Source organism: Triticum urartu, chromosome 1, assembly GCF_003073215.2.
Source record: "Triticum urartu cultivar G1812 chromosome 1, Tu2.1, whole genome shotgun sequence".
NCBI lineage: Eukaryota > Viridiplantae > Streptophyta > Magnoliopsida > Poales > Poaceae > Triticum > Triticum urartu.
Window position 1 is genome coordinate 52,167,716 of NC_053022.1, and position 21,824 is coordinate 52,189,539.

Consider the following 21,824-nt stretch of genomic DNA (forward strand, 5'->3'; position numbering starts at 1 on the left):
TGCTGCTGCTGGTTATAACCACCCTGGTTGTTCTGATTATTTTGATTATTATGTCCGCCCGGATTACCATTAAATCCTGAACCAGAATTTCCTCCACCGTAACCCGGCCCGGATCCTGAGCCACCACCAGAGCCATGATCATACCGGAAAGCATTAGAATTCTTGAACTCCTGCATAATAAAGCAATCCTTCCAAAGGTGGTTTGCTGGCACCTCCTTCATCCCATGTCTTGGACAAGGCTGGCTCAGTAGATAATTTAGGCGATCCGGGTTAGGGTTGGGTGCCCCACTGTGATTTTTTGGTTTACCCTTGCGTCGCTGGCCATTGTCCTGCGCGTTGGTATTAGCCACGAAGTCCATGTTACCATCCGCTTTACGCTTGCCTACACCACCATTGCCTGCCCAGTGATGCTGCTGACCTTTGGAGTTGCTGTTCCTCTTTCCCTTCCCTGCCTTGTCATCATCAGATTCGGGATCCTTGGTACTATCAGAATCAGCATACTTTACCAAAGCAGCCATGAGGGTCCCCATGTTAGTGCAATGGCGCTTCATCCATCCCAACTTCAGCTTTAAGGGCCCAAACTGGCAGTTGCCTTCTAGGGTTAAGACTGCGGTGTCAGCGTTGATGCGGTCTGATGAATGCAACACTTTGTGAGACCCGGCGCACCCAATGAGTCGTCAATTCTCCTTCCTCCTGGACACAGGCAGCTAAGTCTACTATCGACATGGGCTGCTTACATGTATCCTTGAAATTATTGATAAACCGGGCTCGTAATTGGGCCCATGAACTGATAGAATTGGCCGGTAAGCTTTTTAACCAAGTGCGGGCCGTTCCTTCAAGCATCATGGTGAAGTATTTCGCACATGCCGCATCATCCACATCCAACATCTCCATGGCCATCTCATAGCTCTCCACCCATGTCTCTGGGGGTTGATCCGCCGTGTAATTTGGTACCTTGCGCGGGCCCTTGAAATCCTTGGGCAGGCGCACATTGCGTAAAGCGGGGACAAGGCAAGGCACCCCAAAGAGCTAGAAGTAACACTGGGTTCGACCGAAATAGTTGGACGAACCGGCGTAAGCTGCCGAGCCTGATAGTGTGCGGCTAACTCGGCCTCCCTGCACGCTCGGGCCCGGTCCACCACTTCCTGAGCGTTATCAGCACCACCCGCCGGGTTGTTGCGGCGGGGTTCTCCACATCGTTCCTTACTTGACACCGCCGGTTCCTCCATACGCCTGCTATAGCTCCAGCTTGGGCGAGGGGTCGAGTGGATCCGGTCGCGGCTGTACGAGTATGCTTCCTGTTGGTCGAAAGCTGTCCTAAGAAGCTCCTTGACCCGTCGCGTCTCTATCGCCTGCGGTGAGTCACCTTCAATTGGAATGGCCTCCAGCCGTGCAGCAGCGGCGACGAGATTGTCCATTGGGTTGGAGTAGTGACCCGGAGGTGTTGAAATAGCCTGAGGTATAACGGTGTTTTGACGAGGCGGATCCATCCGACGAGGCTGAACCGGCGCACCGGTCCCAGGAGCTTCCGCCCGGTTTCCCTCCAGCGGATTACTGGTTCCTGCTTTCGGGGTGTTGAAAAGGTCTCTGGCCTCGAAAACCGGAGGCAAACGGGATCGGTACTTCCTCCTCATGACTTCATGTGACGCGTTCTGGTCCAACATGAGCCTGTAGGCTTGTGCGTCTAGAGCGGTCCGCTCTGCGGCCATCCTGGTATCCTCAGCTGCCAAGTCCGCCTTGGCCTGGGTGATCTGTTCCCTTAGCTTTGCAATCTCCGCGTTGTGGACATCCTGATCCGCCGGATTAGCTTCCTCCATAAGCACAACCAATGCATCAAATAGCTCTGATAGAACTTGAGCTGGCGGGCGCACAGGGCCTCCTGCCCTGGCAGCCGTCGCCGCTGCTGAACCGGAGGTTGTTGCCACAGCGGTCGAAGAATGAAGCGCTGTTTGTGTGCCGGCCATGAATATTCCAACTCAGTTGGGCAGATCAGAGGGGTCCGGAATACTGTCGCCGTCGGAACAGCCCCCGATCCGGCCATCTTGTAGCTGATATAGAGATTCGGTTTCTCCGGTTGATGACTCATCGCCGGAGTAAATGACGGTCTCGCCGCCAGATCCCGATCCATCCTCATGACCTCCTCCATGGATGACTCCGACGAAGGCACGCTTCATGGCCGGTTTAACCCGGGCATATCGCGCACGCTGAGCCGTTTCGACGAGGTCGGTGCAGATATCCGGCTCAGGGCCCGGTTCTCCGATCTTGCCGATGAAAACGTGTATGCCACCAAAGGGGACCCGGTACCCGTACTCAACTGAGCCGGCCTCGGGGCCCCAGCCTGCATCGTCGATGTAAAGCTTGCCGCGACGACTCTTAGTCATCCGGCCTACGGCGTAGCCCTCGAGTCCTTCAAAGCGGCCCTCCAAGAACTTGAAACCATCGTGCGATAGCCCCACGGTGGGCGCCAACTGTCGTGGTTTTGTCACGGCAGATGTCCTAGAGAAAGGACTTAGTCATAGAGCCATCGCGACGGGTTAGCTTGAAGGGGTTAAAGCGGACACAGGGACGCAAGAGAGTTTATACTAGTTCGGCCCCTTCGATGAAGATAAAAGCCTACGTCTAGTTGTGATGGAATTGATGGGGTTTCGATGACCAGGGAGCAAACAAGCTTCGCCTATGTCTCGAGTTGCTGTCTGTCCTTGAACTGCTGCCGGGTCATCCCCTTATATACACGGGTGACGCCCGTCGGTTCACAGAGTCCCAATACCGGCTCATAGATGTGTCCGGTTTGGTCTCTACTTATTCCTAACTTACAATGCAAGTTAAATACCAACGCCGGTTTACGGCTACAGGCCTTGAACCGACTATGGGCCTTGAGCCCTCATCTGCCTTCTTGGGCTTTAACATACTTAACTACTGACGAAGCTAACCCGGCCCAGATAGGCCGGTTTACGCCCAGTAGTGATATCCCCAACAGTGTGTGAGCGACATACAAGAGAACAATGGAGAAATATGAGACCCTGGGAGATAGAGTTTGTGTTTGTGTGTGAGAAAGCGATATTGAAGAGGAAGAGTCGTAGGTTCTCATATCTAAGGAGCGAAAGACATCTCTGTATGAGGGGTGTGCGAGTGGCACACATGGGAATAGTAGAGAGAAGTGAGACCCCGGGAGACAAAGTTTTGTGTTTGTGTGAGAGAAAGAGATTCCACATGGAGAATCATAGTTAGAGACACATAGCAGGGAGCGAGATATACTTAGAGAGAGATAGAGTGATGAAGGTCGAGGGAGAGAGTACTGTCAGTGTGTTACGAAGATAAAAGATCATTGTCGACATACAGGTAGCACGAGAGATACCTGAGAGACGATGAACGCGTATAGGTCCAGAGAGATAGTCCTATATAAGCATGAGTGATAGCTATATGAGATGAATATCTGGATTAAAGGGGATTCAAATATTTAAACTGGAGATCACGACATCGATAATATCATAAAGCAAATTGGTGTATCAAACATGCATATTCATTTGAATTTGGGCACACGTGTAATGTTATATAGTTTATCAATATTGGTGATCCATAGAATCTTCAATTACAAACAATGCATGGTTTATATGCAATTAATATCTAAACGGGATTACACTATATGTTGCGTGTGTGAAACACATTATACATGTTTGAGAAGTAAAAGAAACCCGCATGAAACACACATTAATTGGAGACAGTTAGCGAGGAATGCATACATTGGATTTCAACAGAAAGTGGTTTCAAATATTTGAAAATCCAAATAGATGGATACAACCTTATGAATCTGAGATCATGCCATTTGTAAACCATATTTATGTATAAATGGTGTTGTGCTTTTGAAAGTATATATAAAAAATGATGTATATAGAATGTAATTCCAATTGAAAATGGATCCTGCCCGAAAAAAATAGAATACAAACGGGATTCAAATTGAGTTGGCATGGTAAACGTGCACTCTGCAAAATTTGAACGAAGCGGGAAAAGTCGCAGTAACCGCCCGAAACCAAAATCCGTGAGATGGAAATCACTACTGCCTATCCCTGCCACACAAAGCCTATCTCCTGGATTTCTATAGGTTTCGATAGGGGTAGGTTTGTAATTTCACCCAAACATGACGTAACCGCCTCTCACCCAGATTCATACACGGTGGGCGCCAAAACACAGTGTGTCCTCGGCCGAAATCGACTCCCTCCCGATTCATATTCATACACGGTGGGCGCCAAAAACAAACTCTCATCGACAAATATTCGGTGTATGCGAGATTACCATCCTATCCCCAACCGACTAATGTTGCTGTGATGTAGTAGAAATTTGAAACGGGGGCTAAGTTTGTAAATTTCCTCGCATTTGAGACAAGCGCGCCCTGAATACATGGTTCCCCCCTTCCCCCTTCCTCTCTACCTCCCTTTTCCCCATTCGTACTCCGTGGGCGCCAAAACACCCTCTCCACCCCACCCTCCTCCGTCCGCCACCCCAACGGCCGCCGTCCTCCTCCACCATGCCGGAGCTGATACCCCGACGCTGCCGTCCATTACAAGAGATCGACCTCTCTCATCCACGGCTTCGGACCGGGATCCTTGCATCCCGTCCTCTCGCTTCATCCTCCTGTCGTCCACCTTGTCGGCGCCGCTCCTACGACCGTCTCGTCCACCGTGCCCCGCCGCCACCGTCTACCCTCCTAGATCTTCTTCCACGCTGTCGACAGCCATCGCTACCGCAACACCATCAAATTCTTAGCAGATGCGTACACGGCGCCACACTAGAGGCGGTACTCTTTCGTATCTGCTCAACTTATTTATCGCAGCAAGAAAATAGATTGCCACTGCTTTACTCTAATTTCTTGTCTTGGTTACGAAGTTGCCTTTGTCCGATTTGCACCTTCAGATCCGCCATGGCACACTCAACACTATACTCCCAATGCTTATGGTTTTCCCCTTTTATATTCCACCCTAGTTAAATCACAGTAGACTAAATTTCAAAATTGGGTCAGTCGATTTTTCAGAGCTCACCGGAGTTCGCCGGTGCGATCGAAGGGGCTCGGGTGGTTGTGGGGCCTCGCCGAACGAAGAAAACTCGACGCGGGTGGGGGTTGGGGCGGGGGTGGGGGTTGGGGGTGGCGGAGGAACACAGGCGGCGGGGGCCGGTGGTCCGGCCGGCGGCCCGTGCGGTGTTCTGTATGGGAAGAATCAGAGACGAGGAAGAAGAAGGGTTAGGAGACATAGGATCTTCATCCAACCGCCTGAAATAGGCGAGAGACAGCTGGGAGTTGCATTCTTAATGCGCTCTGGTTCATCATGTGCGGGCACTGCGCAACCAACATTTTATTATCCAAAATCTGCTTGCTTTTCTTTACCATGTTCCTCTTCCGTTCTTCTTTAATATGTATTCTCTCCGTTCCTAAATACAAGTCTTTGTATAGATTCCACCATGGACTACATATGGAGCAAAATGAGTGAATCTACACTCTAAAATGTATTTGGATACATCTGTATGTGATCCATAGTGGAAATCTCTACCAAGACTTATATTTTGGAACGGAGGGAGTATGATAGTAGTACAGTATGTTCCTTGTACTGAAGATGAGCAGGGACATTTGCAGTGTAGAGGTCTATATGGTCGGTTGTGATGGACACTTTGAGCCTCTTTGATTCGTAGGATCTTGTAAACATAGGAATAGGATTTGTAGTGGCCTGCCCACTTGAATCCTATAAGAATAGCAAGGAAATGCGGGGAGAGTTACACTGATATTAATAGTACCACACCTTCACTTGAAGAGAGTTGGTATCCGAAGCCTTTCTAGCCGTACCGGCAATACTAGCACATATATTCCAGCAAGTTCCACTTTGCTGATTTTACTCTGATGCTTAAGGTTTTCCCGTTATATCTACACTATGATCTGTGTAGCTGCTTTGTGTTGCACTAGCAGCAGTCCACTCTTGAAGCTAAACACTGCAATGACTTACAAAATTGGCACCAAGGCATTGAGTGCCATTCTGGATGCAATGAAACTCATACGCTCCCCACCTGTTGATTCTTGTTCAGAATATGATCCTAATGACTATTCTAACCTCGAGGAGTCAAAGGCAGATGGCTTGTCCTGTTCACCCATCAAGGTGCCTGTTCTAATTTGGCAATGTTTTATTGATTGCGGGTATCTTGCATATGTTGTCTTGCATTTCTTCTACTTTGTTGCACCGCCAACTGCTTAGTTTACTCATCATATATGTCGAGATGCCATGCCCATCCATTATCAATACATATTCCATCTGTCATCATACCATGTTTTTCCACTCAAATGCCGTTCTTGTGCATCAGACATCAAAAGGAAGAGGGTGATTGCCGAACCTGAAGGAGCACCAGCAAAGTCCTTGAAAAACATGGTGGTGCCGGAGAAATCAGACAGCACCCCACTTATATTGGTTGTACAACCAGTGACACAAAATGTAGGACCGACTCCAGCAGACTGTACCCATACTTCACTGGCCACACCACTAGCCCCACCACACAGGACCTGCACTCCAGCAAAAGTTATACCGATTTCATTTGCCATAGCACCAGCTGTACCACAAAAAAATCCCGCTCCAGCAAAAAGTACAGCAAGTCCACCGGCCGAAGACCTATCCCAACTGCAGAGACGGCCAATTCCTGCAGATTGGAACCCCATTCCATTTATTCCCAGTTTAAAAGACAATGCTTTCAATGTTGTTAGGGACTACGTGCATATATTCCCATCATGGGAATATTATTGTGAAGACAAACACCATCTTCACATCTTCCTATCCAACTTACGTGTAAGTGCTATTATTCATGGTTATTATTTTCCTGTTTTTTGCTGATTGAACACATTAATGATTTACATTACATTGTTGTAACTAGGCGAGGGTCAATCTGGATAGTCATGACGAGCAAAGCTTGCTTGTGCTTTTCAAGGAAGCATTGCAGCAGTATCGGTGTTACCTAAGGAAATCACACTTTGATGGCAAGTTGATAAACGAATTTCTGGTGAAGTCTCCTGTGCTAAATTTAGAAGACATTGAATGGAAAAACCTTGTTATGCACTGGTCTCGTTACTAGGATGAGGTACTGTCTATGAAATCACATGACAATTTGAACTTCTACTTTTTCGCATGTGCCTTACGGATCTTTTTTGCAGGAAATCTGCTCGAAGTAGAATTCCAGTTTGACAAGAATGACAGGATATCACAAATATGCTGCCCGCTGCTTTGCTCTTGTTAGTACATGTTGTCCTGTATCACTGTACTTGCATACATACCTGGTTCATTATGTGACAGCAGTATGCATGATAGCTTGCTTATCAATTGTTCGCTCCAAATTATCTGATCTATATGAATGGTCACATTAGTGTAGAATATATCCAATGCCAATGTTTTTTAGCTCTGCATTGTTCTTGTAAGTACATGCTGTCCTTTATCAGTGTACTTATAATGACATGTAGTTGTTCATGTACCATCACTCTGCAGCTTATTTTCCTTTGCCCTCCATTTTCTACACATCAGATCTATATTTACTCTTACCATAAGGTTGGTATTGAAAAAGTTTAGCTATGCATTGCTCTTGGCTGTACCTTTTGCATGTACCGCTGCACTTACATTTATAGCTACTTGGTTATGTAGCATCACTCTTCATCTTATCTTAAATATTCTCCATTTTTTCGTATATTATCACATCTATATTTACTCTTAACAAAATGTAGAATAAAGGCAATGCTTTTGAAGAAGATTCTGTGGTAAACTTCTTGAATTGCCCCCATCAGCATGGACAAGGCCTTTATAGAGCCTGTCTTCACCAATAATGTAAGTTTGTCCATCTCAAGCCTTCAAACTTTGTTGTATATATTTGGTTAGGCATGACTGCAACAGCTGTTTATTTTTGGTGTTTGCATCAAATTGCTTGTTTAAAGTTTATTATGTAGTTCATAAACAAAAGTTTGTCCTTTCTCAATTTAAGTTTTCAGTTGTACAACCAAGTTCCTTCTTCATACCATGTAAATTAAACTATACAGAGCAAGTGATCTTCTTTTGCACTGCATGTATGCTTCCGTTCTTCATCCGTAATCCAGTGGTGTGGTGAACCTACCCACTACAGCAAAATGTCATATTCTGCAATGTCTTAACTATGAACAATGTCATATCATTCTACTATTATTTAAACCGTCTCTTTATATGCCAATCTGAAATGGTATAAATTGATAGCACACTAACCATTGATACTTATGAGTTCTTGATCTGTAATCCAGTGGTGTCGTGAAGCTGCCAACTCCTTCACAATGTCATTTCCTGCCATGTCTTGACCTGAACAATACCATATTGTGTTAATGCAATTTTAAACTGTGTCACTTTATTCGTAAGTAGGAAATGTGATGAATTGTCAGCACTGATACTTTTATGTGCAAAACCTGTCATCTGTCTGCTTGTTTATCTTTCAGAGTGAGGAAGATATAAGTGTTGAACAAGCGTAGTCTCATCATCTTGCTCTGCTGCTTGCGCTGCAGCTCCCCAGCAGGGCTAACCGTTCTTGAACTCTATTGAAGTGCTGTCGGTTTTGTATATTATTTTGTCGGCGTGTTTATTTGCACCGGTGGCGACCTTTGATGCCTAGTGTATGTAATCTGCTGTCTGCTTGTGCTTTATTATCATAGTGGCGAACTTTGATGCCCAGTGGATGTAATATGCCATAATTTATTTATTGTATAGTCTAGGTTTTTTCTTATTCACGATGCTCCAGTTATTTTACTGTATATATATCCTGTCTTCGCAGTAAACCGGCCAAACAGTAAAATTATGGTACATAATCGGGCCGTCATGCAATCACGATGTAGGTTGGGCCTGAAATGTGCCGAACAGCTCACGGGCCGGCAGCAGCCCGAAATGAACCCCAGCCCATGATTGTGCGAATCAAATCACGAGCTTTTAACAGGCAAAAATTGTCTCGGTCCTTGTTTGGCCCAATCAGATATCGTCTGCGAGTAGGCCAGATGCAAACTGGGCCGTAGTTAGGCCCAACTATATGACGGGCTTTTAATAGGCCGAAATTAATATAGGGCTGAAATGTTAAACGGGCCCTTAATAGGACAAAACTAATATCATGCCGAATTACTAAGTGGGCCTTTAGCAAGTGGGCCCAAAAGCATAGTGTCCAGTTGACGGGCCGAATCTGATATGAGCCATAATTGAGCCCAAAGCCTCTTAAAGGGCCGGACCTGATCTGGGCCGTAATTTTGCCCAGAACAGGGTAGGCTTTTAACGGGCCGGATCTCATATGGGCCACTATTAGGCCCGGAGCATGGCAGGCCATTAATGGACCGGATCAAATATGGGCCGGCATTTGACCCAAAACATGGCAGCTAGTTAATGGGCCGGCCTACTAGGGTCCTCAAAACCTTGTGGGCCTACAGCTGGGCCGACCCATTAATGTCGATGAAATCTCGTGGGCCTTTAGCTGGGCCGGCCCATTATGATCCGCAAGAATCTTGTGGGCCTTTACCTGGGCCGGCCCATTATGGCACACAAAAATCTTGTGGGCCTTTACCTGGGCCGGCCCATTATGGGCCGTAAACTCTTGTGAGCCTTTAGCTGGGCCAGCCCATTATGGTCCACAAAATCTCGTGGGCCTTTAGCTGGGCCGGCCCATTATGGTCCGCAAAATCTTGTGGGCCTTCAGTTTGGCCGGCCCATTTAAACTTGATGGGCCGGTCCACGTGTCAACATATCATAGGTGCGTCTCGCCCATTGGATGAGTGACACCTGTGCCAACGCGGACCTGACATGTGTCTCCTCCAGCCAATGATGATTTTACACGTAGAAAATCCCCATTGGTCAGGGCTATTAACGGGTTATCGGATCCAAAACCCGACCCGATAGCTTAACGGCGTTCCGTTACAGTGGATGCCACGTGTCGGTCACCCTTGACGAAAGCACTTCTGTGACGCGCGATTTATCATCATGGAAGTGGACACTTCTGTGATGATAATTTTGGTAATGCCATGGAACGCTTCTATGACAACACAGGTATGACTATCTTGATTCTATCATAAAATCGTCATGGATGTACATGCATGACAGAAAACGCGACCTACTGTGACAAACACGTATCATCACGGAAGTGTATTTTTTTGTAGTGTATCCTTTTATGTCGTCGTGTAGCTTTGGGTGTTTCCTGCTAATTTCTACTGTGTGTTTCTACTTAGGTAGGACATTATGCTACTAGATGTAGGGTTTAATATCGCCTCGTTGAGCATGGATATTGTTTTTCAGGTTATGCTAGCTAGCATATTTTGCAACACAGAAAAATGCCGATCAATCTCAATCGTGCAGACATAGCATATGCTTGATCGGCTCATTGATATCCAGACAAAGGTATGCTCTTAACAAAATAAATTTGATCATAATTTGTATTGACAATTTTTCTCACTGTTCCAAACAATATACTGAATAAGTTTGCAAGGACACATGTTATGTAAAAACAAATAAGTTCCTTGGAGGAAAAGTAAGCCCGGTTGCAATATAGTATAGAACTGAGTTATTCCATCTTTTAATTCTGGTAATCCAATTCATAGTTGTGCCTCTTTGCTTTCAGCATATAGTTAACTAACGCCAAGGACATTGCCATCTATGAATACACATGAACAAAACAAATCCTCAAGTGTGTGATATTTGGAAATATGTTAGTTATATATAGTTTCACACATCTAAATATCTAACAGCACAGTTCGAGTTGCATATATTTTGTTCATGTGGGCTATTCTTACAAAAACTATATACGATTGATCTTATGACCATAAATAATATTTAATTGATGTCGCTCCTTGAGGAAGTTTGAGCTTTCTTTTAAAAGGATTTATTTTTCTGGCAATTCCTCACAAAACAAGTAGTCAGAAAGAATGTGTCTGACTACTTTAGAATCATCGTTCAACACTTTGTGCCTAGGACTGTAATTTTTGTTGCAGATTTACTTGGCAGATTATATTTGCAATGCTGGCAGTAGTTCGGTTGACGAAGGAGGTGATTGTAGGCAAGGCGCTAACTGATAACACCCACCCTTCGCGGCGGAGCCCTCCTGTCGACGATCTCCTACCGTTATTGAGGCTGCCGCCCACATCGTTCCACCGACACAAGGTTGAACTACCACTACTTGGAGGGCAGGAAGGAGGACAAGCAATGATATAGATGGGGTGTTGTGTTAACATAGAGCACATGGACCACTATGTGCAGGGGTGGGGCTGAGATATTTTTTTCTCCCGGTGCAACGCACGGGCATATTTCCTAGTGAAGATGTAATAACAGTTTAGATCGGATCGTTACCAACTCCGAGTTGCAGCGGAAGAAGATGAGTTGGTATAGATCATACTTGAAGTCCCTCGAACCATTCCTGAATGATCCCTCGAATGAAAGACCAAAAGCACGGCCTCTCCATGCTTTAATGGTGTACAGTTTTCACGATCCGGCAGTGCTTCACCGTCGAGAGCTAATTGTCACTGGAGAATTAGAGGGAGGATATTATAACCACACCGGGCTTCTAATGATGAGGATTAGAGAGGATCTAGATCTGGCTCTAATTGGATCAAGTAGAACTAGAGAACCAGAGGAGGCTCCAAAACTTGTGTCTCCAAAAGTGCCCAGAACCTCTAGTATATATAGGTTGGAGGAGGAGAGAGGGGTCATCACAAAGGGGGAAAGGCCCCCCCTTTGCGCTGGCCATGAGGAGGGGGATTCCCCCTCCAGTTCGGCCTCCCTCTTCCTTCTCCAAGAAGAAAGGGGCGCCACCTTGATATGTCCATTTTGCATCATGTTTACCTACTGTTATTTATAATGTTTTTATGCATAATAATGCTTTTTGGAGTAATTCTAATGCCTTTTCTCTCATAATATGCAAGGTTCACACAAAGAGGGAGAATTCTGGTAGCTAGAAATCTGGACCTGAAAAAACTACGTTAGGCTACCTATTCGGCACAACTCCAAATGAGCTGAAACTTCATGGAGAATTTTTATGGAATATCTAAGAAATATTGGAGACAATAAGTACCAGAGGGGGCCCACCAGGTGGGCACAACCCACCTGGGCGCGCGAGGGAGCCTAGGCGCGCCCTGGTGGGTTGTGCCCTCCTCGGCCCACCTCCGGTGCCCCTCTTCTGGTATATAAGTCATTTTGACCTAGAAAAAAAAATAAGAAGAGGACTTTCGAGACGAACTGCCACTGTCTCGAGGCGGAACTTGGGCAGGAGCGCTTTTTCCCTCCGGCGGAGCAATTCCGCCGGGGGAACTTCCCTCCCGGAGGGGGAAATCATCGTCATCATCATCACCAACAATTCTCCCATCTTGGGGAGGGCAATCTCCATCAACATCTTCAACATCACCATCTCCTCTCAAACCCGAATTCACCTCTTGTGTTCAATCTTTGTACCAGAACTATAGATTGGTACTTGTGGGTGACTAGTAGTGTTGATTACATCTTGTAGTTGATTACTATATGGTTTATTTGGTGGAAGATTATATGTCCAGATCCATTATGCTATTTAATACCCCTCTGATCTTGAGCATGATTATCATTTTTGATTAGTTACTTTTGTTCTTGAGGTCACGGGAGAAATTTTGTTGCAAGTAATCATGTGAATTTTATATGTGTTTGATATTTTGATGGTATGTATGTTGTGATTCCCTTAGTGGTGTCATGTGAACATCGACTACATGACACTTCACCATATTTGGGCCTAAGGGAATGCATTGTGGAGTAGTTATTAGATGATGGGTTGTGAGAGTGATAGAAGCTTAAACCCTAGTTTATGCGCTATTCGGTAAGGGACTGATTTGGATCCGAAAGTTTAATGCTATGATTAGAATTTATTCTTAATACTTTTCTCGTAGTTGCAGATTCTTGCGAGGGGTTTAATCATAAGTAGGAGGTTTGTTCAAGTAAGAACAACACCTAAGCACCGGTCCACCCACATATCAAATTATCAAAGTAGCGAACACAAATCAAACCAACATGATGAAAGTGACTAGATAAAATTCCCGTGTACCCTCAAGAACGCTTTGCTTATCATAGGAGACCGTTTTGGCCTGTCCTTTGCCTCAAAAGGATTGGGCTACCTTGCTGCACTTCAGTTACTATAATTGTTACTTGCTCGTCACAAATTATCTTGCTATCAAACTACTCATTACTTACAATTTCAGTGCTTGCAGAGAATACCTTGCTGAAGACCACTTGTCATTTCCTTCATCTCCTCGTTGGGTTCGACACTCTTACTTATCGAAAGGACTATGATTGATCCCCTATACTTGTGGGTCATCAAGGCTCTTTTCTGGCACCGTTGCTGGGGAGTGAAGCACTCTTGGTAAGTGGAAATTGGTAAGGAAAAATTATTACTACGTGCTGAAATTTATTGTCACTTGTTACTATGGAGAACAATCCTTTGAGGGGTTTGTTCGGGGTATCTTCACCTCGACCGGAACCACAATTAGTCACCCCTCAACCCATTGCACATACTGAAAATACTGAATATGAAATTCCTTCGGGTATGATAGAACAACCTCTAGCTAATCCTTATGCAGGAGATGGAACCGAACATCCTGATATGCACTTGATATATGTGGAAGAAATTTGTGGATTATTTAAGCTTGTAGGTTTACCCGGAGATGAAGCTAAGAAGAAGTTTTCCCCTTTATCTTTGAAGGGAAAAGCATTGGCATGGTATAGGATATGCGATGATATTGGATCTTGGAATTGGAATCGATTGAAATTGGAGTTGCACCAAAAAAAATTATCCTATGCATCTAGTTCATCGTGATCGGAATTATATATATAATTTTTGGCCTCGTGAAGGAGAAATTATCGCTCTAGCTTGAGGGAGCCTTAAGTCAATGTTACATTCATGCCCCAATCATGAGCTCTCAAGAGAAATTATCATTCAGAATTTTTATGCTTGGCTTTCTCATGATGATCGATCCATGCTCGATACTTCTTGTACTGGTTCCTTTATGAAGAAAACTATTGAATTCTGGTGGGATCTTTTAGAAAGAATCAAACGCAACTCTGAAGATTGGGAACTCGACGAAGGTAAAGAGTCAGGTATTAAGCTTAAGTATGATTGTGTTAAATCTTTTATGAATACTGATGCTTTCCAAAAGTTTAGCACTAAATATGGACTTTACTCTGAGATAGTAGCCTCCTTTTGTGAATCATTTGCTACTCATGTTGATCTCCCTAAAGAGAAGTGTTTAAATATCACCCACCTATTAAAGAAGAAATTAAAGAACTGGTAATAGCTAAAGATGAAACTATTATTTATAATGTTGATCCGGTTGTTCCTACTGCTTATATTGAAAAACCACCTCTCCCTGTTAGGATGAAGGAACATGCTAAAGTTTCAACCGTGGTCAATAAAAGTTATATTAGAACACCTAAACCAGCTGAACAAATCAAAGTAGAACCTAGTGTTGCAATGGTTAAAGGTTTCCTAGTAGAAAATTTAGATGGGCATGTTATTTACTTCTGTGATGAAGCTGCTAGAATTGCCAAACCCGATGAAAGAGACAAACATAGACCCGTTGTTGGCATGCCTGTAGTCTCACTTAAGATAGCAGATCACTGTTATCATGGTTTATGTGACATAGGTTCTAGCTGAAGGAAATATGCCCTAGAGGCAATAATAAAGTTGTTATTTATATTTCCTTATACCATGATAAATGTTTATTATTCATGCTAGAATTGTATTAACCAGAAACTTGATACATGTGTGGATACATAGACAAAACACAGTGTCCCTAGTAAGCCTCTACTAGACTAGCTCGTTAACCAAAGATGGTTAAGTTTCCTAGCCATAGACATGTGTTGTCATTTGATGAACGGGATCACATCATTAGGAGAATGATGTGATGGACAAGACCCATCCATTAGTTTAGCATAATGATCGTTAAGTTTTATTGCTATTGCTTTCTTCATGACATGTACATATTCCTTTGACTATGAGATTATGCAACTCCCGGATATCGGAGGAATACCTTGTGTGCTATCAAACGTCACAATGTAACTGGGTGACTACCAAGATGCTCTACAGGTATCCCCGAAGGTATGTGTTGGGTTGGCATAGATCGAGATTAGGATTTGTCACTCCGAGTATCGAAGAGGTATCTCTAGGCCCTTACTACCTCTTGAGCACTACGTTGGATTTCCCCGAAGAGGAAGGGATGATGCAGCAAAGTAGCGTAAGTATTTCCCTCAGTTTTTGAGAACCAAGGTATCAATCCAGTGGGAGGCTACGCTCGAGTCCCTTGTACCTACACAAAAACAATAGCTCAACGCAACCAACACACTTAGGGGTTGTCAATCCCTTCACGGTCACTTACGAAAGTGAGATCGGATAGAGATGATAAATAATATTTTTGGTATTTTTGGTATAGAGATGCAAAGTAAAAAGTAAAAGCAAAGTAAAATCAAAGCAATAATAAAGTGATGGAGATTGATATGATGAGGAAGAGACCCGGGGGCCATAGGTTTCACTAGTGGCTTCTCTCAAGAGCATAAGTATTCTACGCTGGGTGAACAAATTACTGTTGAGCAATTGCCAGAATTGATCATAGTTATGAGAATATCTAGGTATGATCATGTATATAGGCATCATGTTCGAGACAAGTAGACCGAAACGATTCTGCATCTACTACTATTACTCCACTCATCGACCGCTACCCAACATGCATCTAGAGTATTAAGTTAAAAACAGAGTAACGCCTTAAGCAAGATGACATGATGTAGAGGGATAGTTTCATGCAATATGATAAAAACCCCATCTTGTTATCCTCGATGGCAACAATACAATACGTGCCTTGCTTCCCCTTCTGTCACTGGGAAAGGACACCGCAAGATTGAACCCAAAGCTAAGTACTTCTCCCATGGCAAGAAAAACCAATCTAGTAGGCCAAACCAAACTGATAATTCGAAGAGACTTGCAAGATAACCAATCATACATAAAAGAATTCAGGGAAGATTTAAATATTATTCATAGATAGACTTGATCATAAACCCACAATTCATCAGTCTCAACAAACACACCGCAAAAAGAAGATTACATCGAATAGATCTCCACAAGAGGAGGGGGAGAACATTGTATTGAGATCCAAAAAGAGAGAAGAAGCCATCTAGCTACTAGCTATGGACCCGTAGGTCTGAAGTAAACTACTCACACTTCATCGGAGGGGCTTGGATGATGATGTAGAAGCCCTCCGTGATCGATGCCCCCTCCGGCGGAGCTCCAGAATAGGCCCCAAGATGGGATCTCGTGGATACAGAAAGTTGCGGCGGTGGAATTAGGTTTTTGGCTCCTTCCCCGATCGTTTGGGGGTACGTGGATATATATAGGAGGAAGAGTATGTCGGTGGAGCTTCGAGGGGCCCATGAGGCAGGGGGGCGTGCCCTAGGGGGGGCACCCTCCACCCTCGTGACCACCTCGTGGCTTTCTTGACGGAGGGTCCAAGTCTCCTGGATCTTATCTGATGAGAAAATCACGTTTCCGAAGGTTTCATTCCGTTTGGACTCCGTTTGATATTCCTTTTCTTCGAAACCCTAAAACAGGCAAAAACAACAATTCTGGGCTGGGCCTCCGGTTAATAGGTTAGTCCCAAAAAATAATATAAAAGTGGATAATAAAGCCCAATAATGTCTAAAACAGTAGATAATATAGCATGGAGCAATCAAAAATTATAGATACGTTGGAGACGTATCAAGCATCCCCAAGCTTAATTCCTGCTCGTCCTCGAGTAGGTAAATGATAAAAACAGAATTTTTGATGCGGAGTGCTACTTGGCATAATTTTAATGTAATTCTTCTTAATTGTGGTATGAATATTCAGATCCGAAAGATTCAAGACAAAAGTTCATATTGACATAAAAATGATAATACTTCAAGCATACTAACTAAGCAATTATGTCTTCTCAAAATAACATGGCCAAAGAACGTTCATCCCTACAAAATCATATAATTTAGTCATGTTTCATTTTAGTCACAAAAGAATGCTCTCATCATGCACAACCCCGATGACAAGCCAAGAAATTTTTTCATACTTTAGTAATCTCAAACCTATAAACTTTCACGCAATATATGAGCGCGAGCCATGGACATAGCACTATGGGTGGAATTGAATATGATGAGGGGGGTTATGTGGAGAAGACAAAAAAGGAGAAAGTCTCACATCAACGAGGCTAGTCAATGGGCTATGGAGATGCCCACCGATTGATGTTAATGCAAGGAGTAGGGATTGCCATGCAACGGATGCACTAGAGCTATAAATGTATGAAAGCTCAACAAAAGAAACTAGTGGGTGTGCATCCAACTTGCTTGCTCACGAAGACCTAGGGAACTTGAGGAGGCCCATTGTTGGAATATACAAGCCAAGTTCTATAATGAAAAATTCCCACTAGTATATGAAAGTGATAATATGAGAGACTCTCTACTATGAAGATCATGGTGCTACTTTGAAGCACAAGTGTGGTAAAAGGATAGTAACATTGTCCCTTCTCTCTTTTTCTCTCTCTTTTTTTGGGCCTTCTCTTTTTATGGCCTTTTTTGGGCCTTCTCTTTTTTATGGCCTTTCTTTTTTATACCTCACTTGGGACAATGCACTAATAATGATGATCATCACACTTCTATTTATTTGCAACTCAATGATTACAACTCGATACTAGAACAAAGATGACTCTATATGAATGCCTCCAGCGGTGTACCGGGATATGCAATGAACCAAGAGTGGCATGTATGAAAGAATTATGAATGGTGGCTTTGCCACAAATACTATGTCAACTACATGATCATGCTAAGCAATATGACAATGATGAATGTGTCATGATAAACAGAATGGTGGAAAGTTGCATGACAATATATCTCGGAATGGCTATGGAAATGCCATAATAGGTAGGTATGGTGGCTGTTTTGAAGAAGATATAAGGAGATTTATGTGTGAAAGAGCGTATCATATCACGAGGTTTGGATGCACCGGCGAAGTTTGCGCCGACTCTCAATGTGAGAAAGGGCAATGGACGGTACCGAAGAGGCTAGCAAGGATGGAAGGGTGAGAGTGCGTATAATCCATGGACTCAACATTAGTCATAAAGAACTCACATACTTATTGCAATAATCTACAAGTCATCAAAAACCTCGGCACTACGCGCATGCTCCTAGGGGGATAGATTGGTAGGAAAAGACCGTCGCTCGTCCCCGACCGCCACTCATAAGGAAGACAATCAAATAACACCTCATGCTTCAAATTTGTTGCATAACGTTTACCATACGTGCATGCTACGGGACTTGCAAACTTCAACACAAGTACTTCTCAATTTCACAACTACTCAACTAGCATGACTTTGATATTATTACCTCCATATCTCAAAACAATCATCAAGCATCAAACTTTTCTTAGTATTCAACACACTCATACGAAAGTTTTATTTTTAATCTTGCATAACAAGCACATTAGGATTTTAAGCAAATTACCATGCTATTAAGACTCTCAAAATAATCTAAGTGAAGCATGAGAGATCAATAGTTTCTATAAAACAAATCCACCACCGTGCTCTAAAAGATATAAGTGAAGTACTAGAGCAAAACTATAAAGCTCAAAAGATATAAGTGAAGCACATAGAGTATTCTATAAAATTCCAAATCATGTATGGCTCTCTCAAAATGTGTGTACAGCAAGGATGGTTGTGGTAAACTAACAAGCAAAGACTCAAATCATAAAAGACGCTCCAAGCAAACACATATCATGTGGTGAATAAAAATATAGCTCCAAGTAAAGTTACCGATAGAAGTAGACGAAAGAGGGGATGCCTTCCGGGGCATCCCCAAGCTTTGGCTTTTAGGTGTCCTTAGATTATATTGGGGGTGCCATGGGCATCCCCAAGCTTAGGCTCTTGCCACTTCTTGTTCCATAATCCATCAAATCTTTACCCAAAACTTGAAAACTTCACAACACAAAACTTAAAGTAGAAAATCTCGTGAGCTCCGTTAGCAAAAGAAAAAAAAAGACCACTTCAAGGTACTGTAATGAACTCATTCTTTATTTATATTGGTGTTATACCTACTGTATTCCAACTTCTCTATGGATTATAAACTATTTTACTAGCCATAGATTCATCAAAATAAGTAAACAACACACGAAAAACAGAACATTCTGTAGTAATCTGTAGCTAGCGCAAGATCTGGAACCCCAAAAATTCTAAAATAAATTGCTGGACGTGAGGAATTTATCTATTAATCATCTTCAAAAAGAATTAACTAAATAGCACTTTCCAAATAAAAATGACAGCAGTTCTCGTGAGCGCTAAAGTTTCTGTTTTTTACAGCAAGTTCAACAAGACTTTCCCCAAGTCTTGCCAACGGTTCTACTTGGCACAAACACTAATTAAACACAAAAAACACAACCAAAAAAGATGCTAAATAATTTATTTATTACTAAATAGGAGCAAAAAGCAAGGAATAAAACTAAAATTGGGTTGCCTCCCAACAAGCGCTATCGTTTAACGCCCCTAGCTAGGCATAACAAGCAAGAATAGATCTAGGTATCGCCATAATAGTAAGATAGATTATTAAAAACTCATTTCATATTCTCTACGTTCGGCAGCAAGTTTTGTTTGTGGCAAGCAAAAGTAATCAAAAGGGCTAAATTTAATGGGACAAAAGTCCCCAAGATCAACCTTGGGAGGTATAGGTTCCTCCTTTGGTCCTTCATAATGCACAACCAATTCATCATTATAAGCATTCTTTTGAAAGAACTTTGTGAGCCTATATTCAAGAGAATATCCTAGTTCATTATTTCGAACAGCCAAATCATCATTAAGTTCAGAAATTCTATCAACTAAAACATTGGTAGGAACCCTTTTTCTAAGATTTTCATTGAAAGCAACATAGTCTAGAGATTGAAAACGCATTATTTCTTCTTGATCAAAGAGGATAGCCTCTATGGGAGGACGGCAAGCTTCCACCCTATAATGCGCAAAGATTTCTTTGGCTTCTTTTATTATGAATCTAAACTCATGAGCCAAAAAGATAGTAGCGGCACGCTTAACAGAAGAATGCTCAATATTAGAAAATTCTAGAAAAATCCTTTGTATGGAAGGATGCATGTGCATGAATTGTCTTTCAAGTTCAACTACAAGCATGCACTACTAGGGAAAACCTTATACACAGAATATTACCAGCAGCGCTCTTCAAAATACGACGCTACTGCTATTTAGCAACAACGCGTGCCGAAAAAACGCGCTGCTGAAAGAAAAATAGCAGTAGCGCGTCATCTCTAAACCGCGCTACTGCTCTAATTGCCATGACCTCGCCGTCCAGCTAGTTATAGAAGTAGCGCCTTACACCGTACTGCGCTACCGCTATTCTCCTTACATGTAGTGCTTTTTTATACCCTCTCTCTCACCCTCTCAGTCACTCTCGCCCGCGCCGATAACCATTGTCGTTCGTCACCGCCGCCGCCATCGTCCGTCCGCCACCGAGGTACTCCCTCCTTCCGTCCCTCCTCCTCCCACCGCGCCCTCCACCCTCCTCCTCCCACCGCGCCCTCCTCCCTCCTCCTGTAGCCGCCCCCTCCTTCCTCCTCCGCCGGCAGCCCTCCTCCCAGCGCCCCTCCCTCCTCCTCCTCCGACCGGCCCCTCCCCCTCCTCCTCCGGCCGCCCCTCCCCCTCCTCTCTCCTCCCTCCCTCCCTTGTCTCTGTTTTTGCAAATCGTAGGTAACTAGTTTATTTAGCAAGTGATTAATATAACTAGCTTATTTATATTATGTGCTTAATGGACCTAGTTTATTTAGTAAGTGCTTAATAGAACTAGTTTATTTAGTAAGTAGTTAATAAAACTAGTTTATTTAGTAAGTAGTTAATAAAACTAGTTTAATTAGTGTTAGGATTATATATAAGATATTTTCGATTTTTTTTTTCATATTTTGAACCATTGAAATGCAATGACCATCGATAAGTGGCGTATGTTTTGCCGGAGTGTTGATTAATTTCCGTTCCGGCAAATTTCAGGCGCTTGATGTGTCCTTTTTTTAGCAAAGGTCATGCCGGATTTTTTTGGGTTTTGCTGTCGAGTTATAATCTCTGAATTTTGAACACAGGAGATGTCTGATGACAATGGGATCCCGGAGTGCAGGCACTGCTATGATGACCAGGGTGTGTGCGACAGGTTTCCTCACCAGCAAAATGATAGGTTTTTCACCGTGAAGCTGGAAGGGACCTTCGATGTTTGTACGTTATGCAACGACAAGCATTTCATCGTAATTAATATCATCACTTGTGCTTCTTTTGTTCAACCTGTAATTTATGGATTTTTTTCAATTCGATTAGTACATCCCGTGCCATGCTAGACCATATGTATTGGAGAAGCTTGGTTTTGGTTTAGATGACTTTGAGAATGTGGAGACGAGGAGGGCTCACTTAAGAACTAAACATGGTTACGAGTTTCTGGTTAAGTTCTACAATGCGGTCGATCGCTCCCGTTTCGGTTGCTCTAATTGGGAAGCTCTCTGCAAGGCATATGGATTTGAGGAGGGGATGCGAATAAGATTTGATATTCGTCCCAAAGATGATGATGATGATGATGATAATATCGACATCTGGGTGGATGTGGATATGCCTCCAGTTTTGCCTAGATGTGAGTTTGTCAAACTAATTTGTTAAGTTCAGTAATTTATGTTGTTAATTTAAAAATATTTGGTGTTCATCCATACTAAACTTATTTATTTATAATTTTCAGCTTATTTCTTATCTTCAAGAAATACTCGGAAGGTAGTAGACA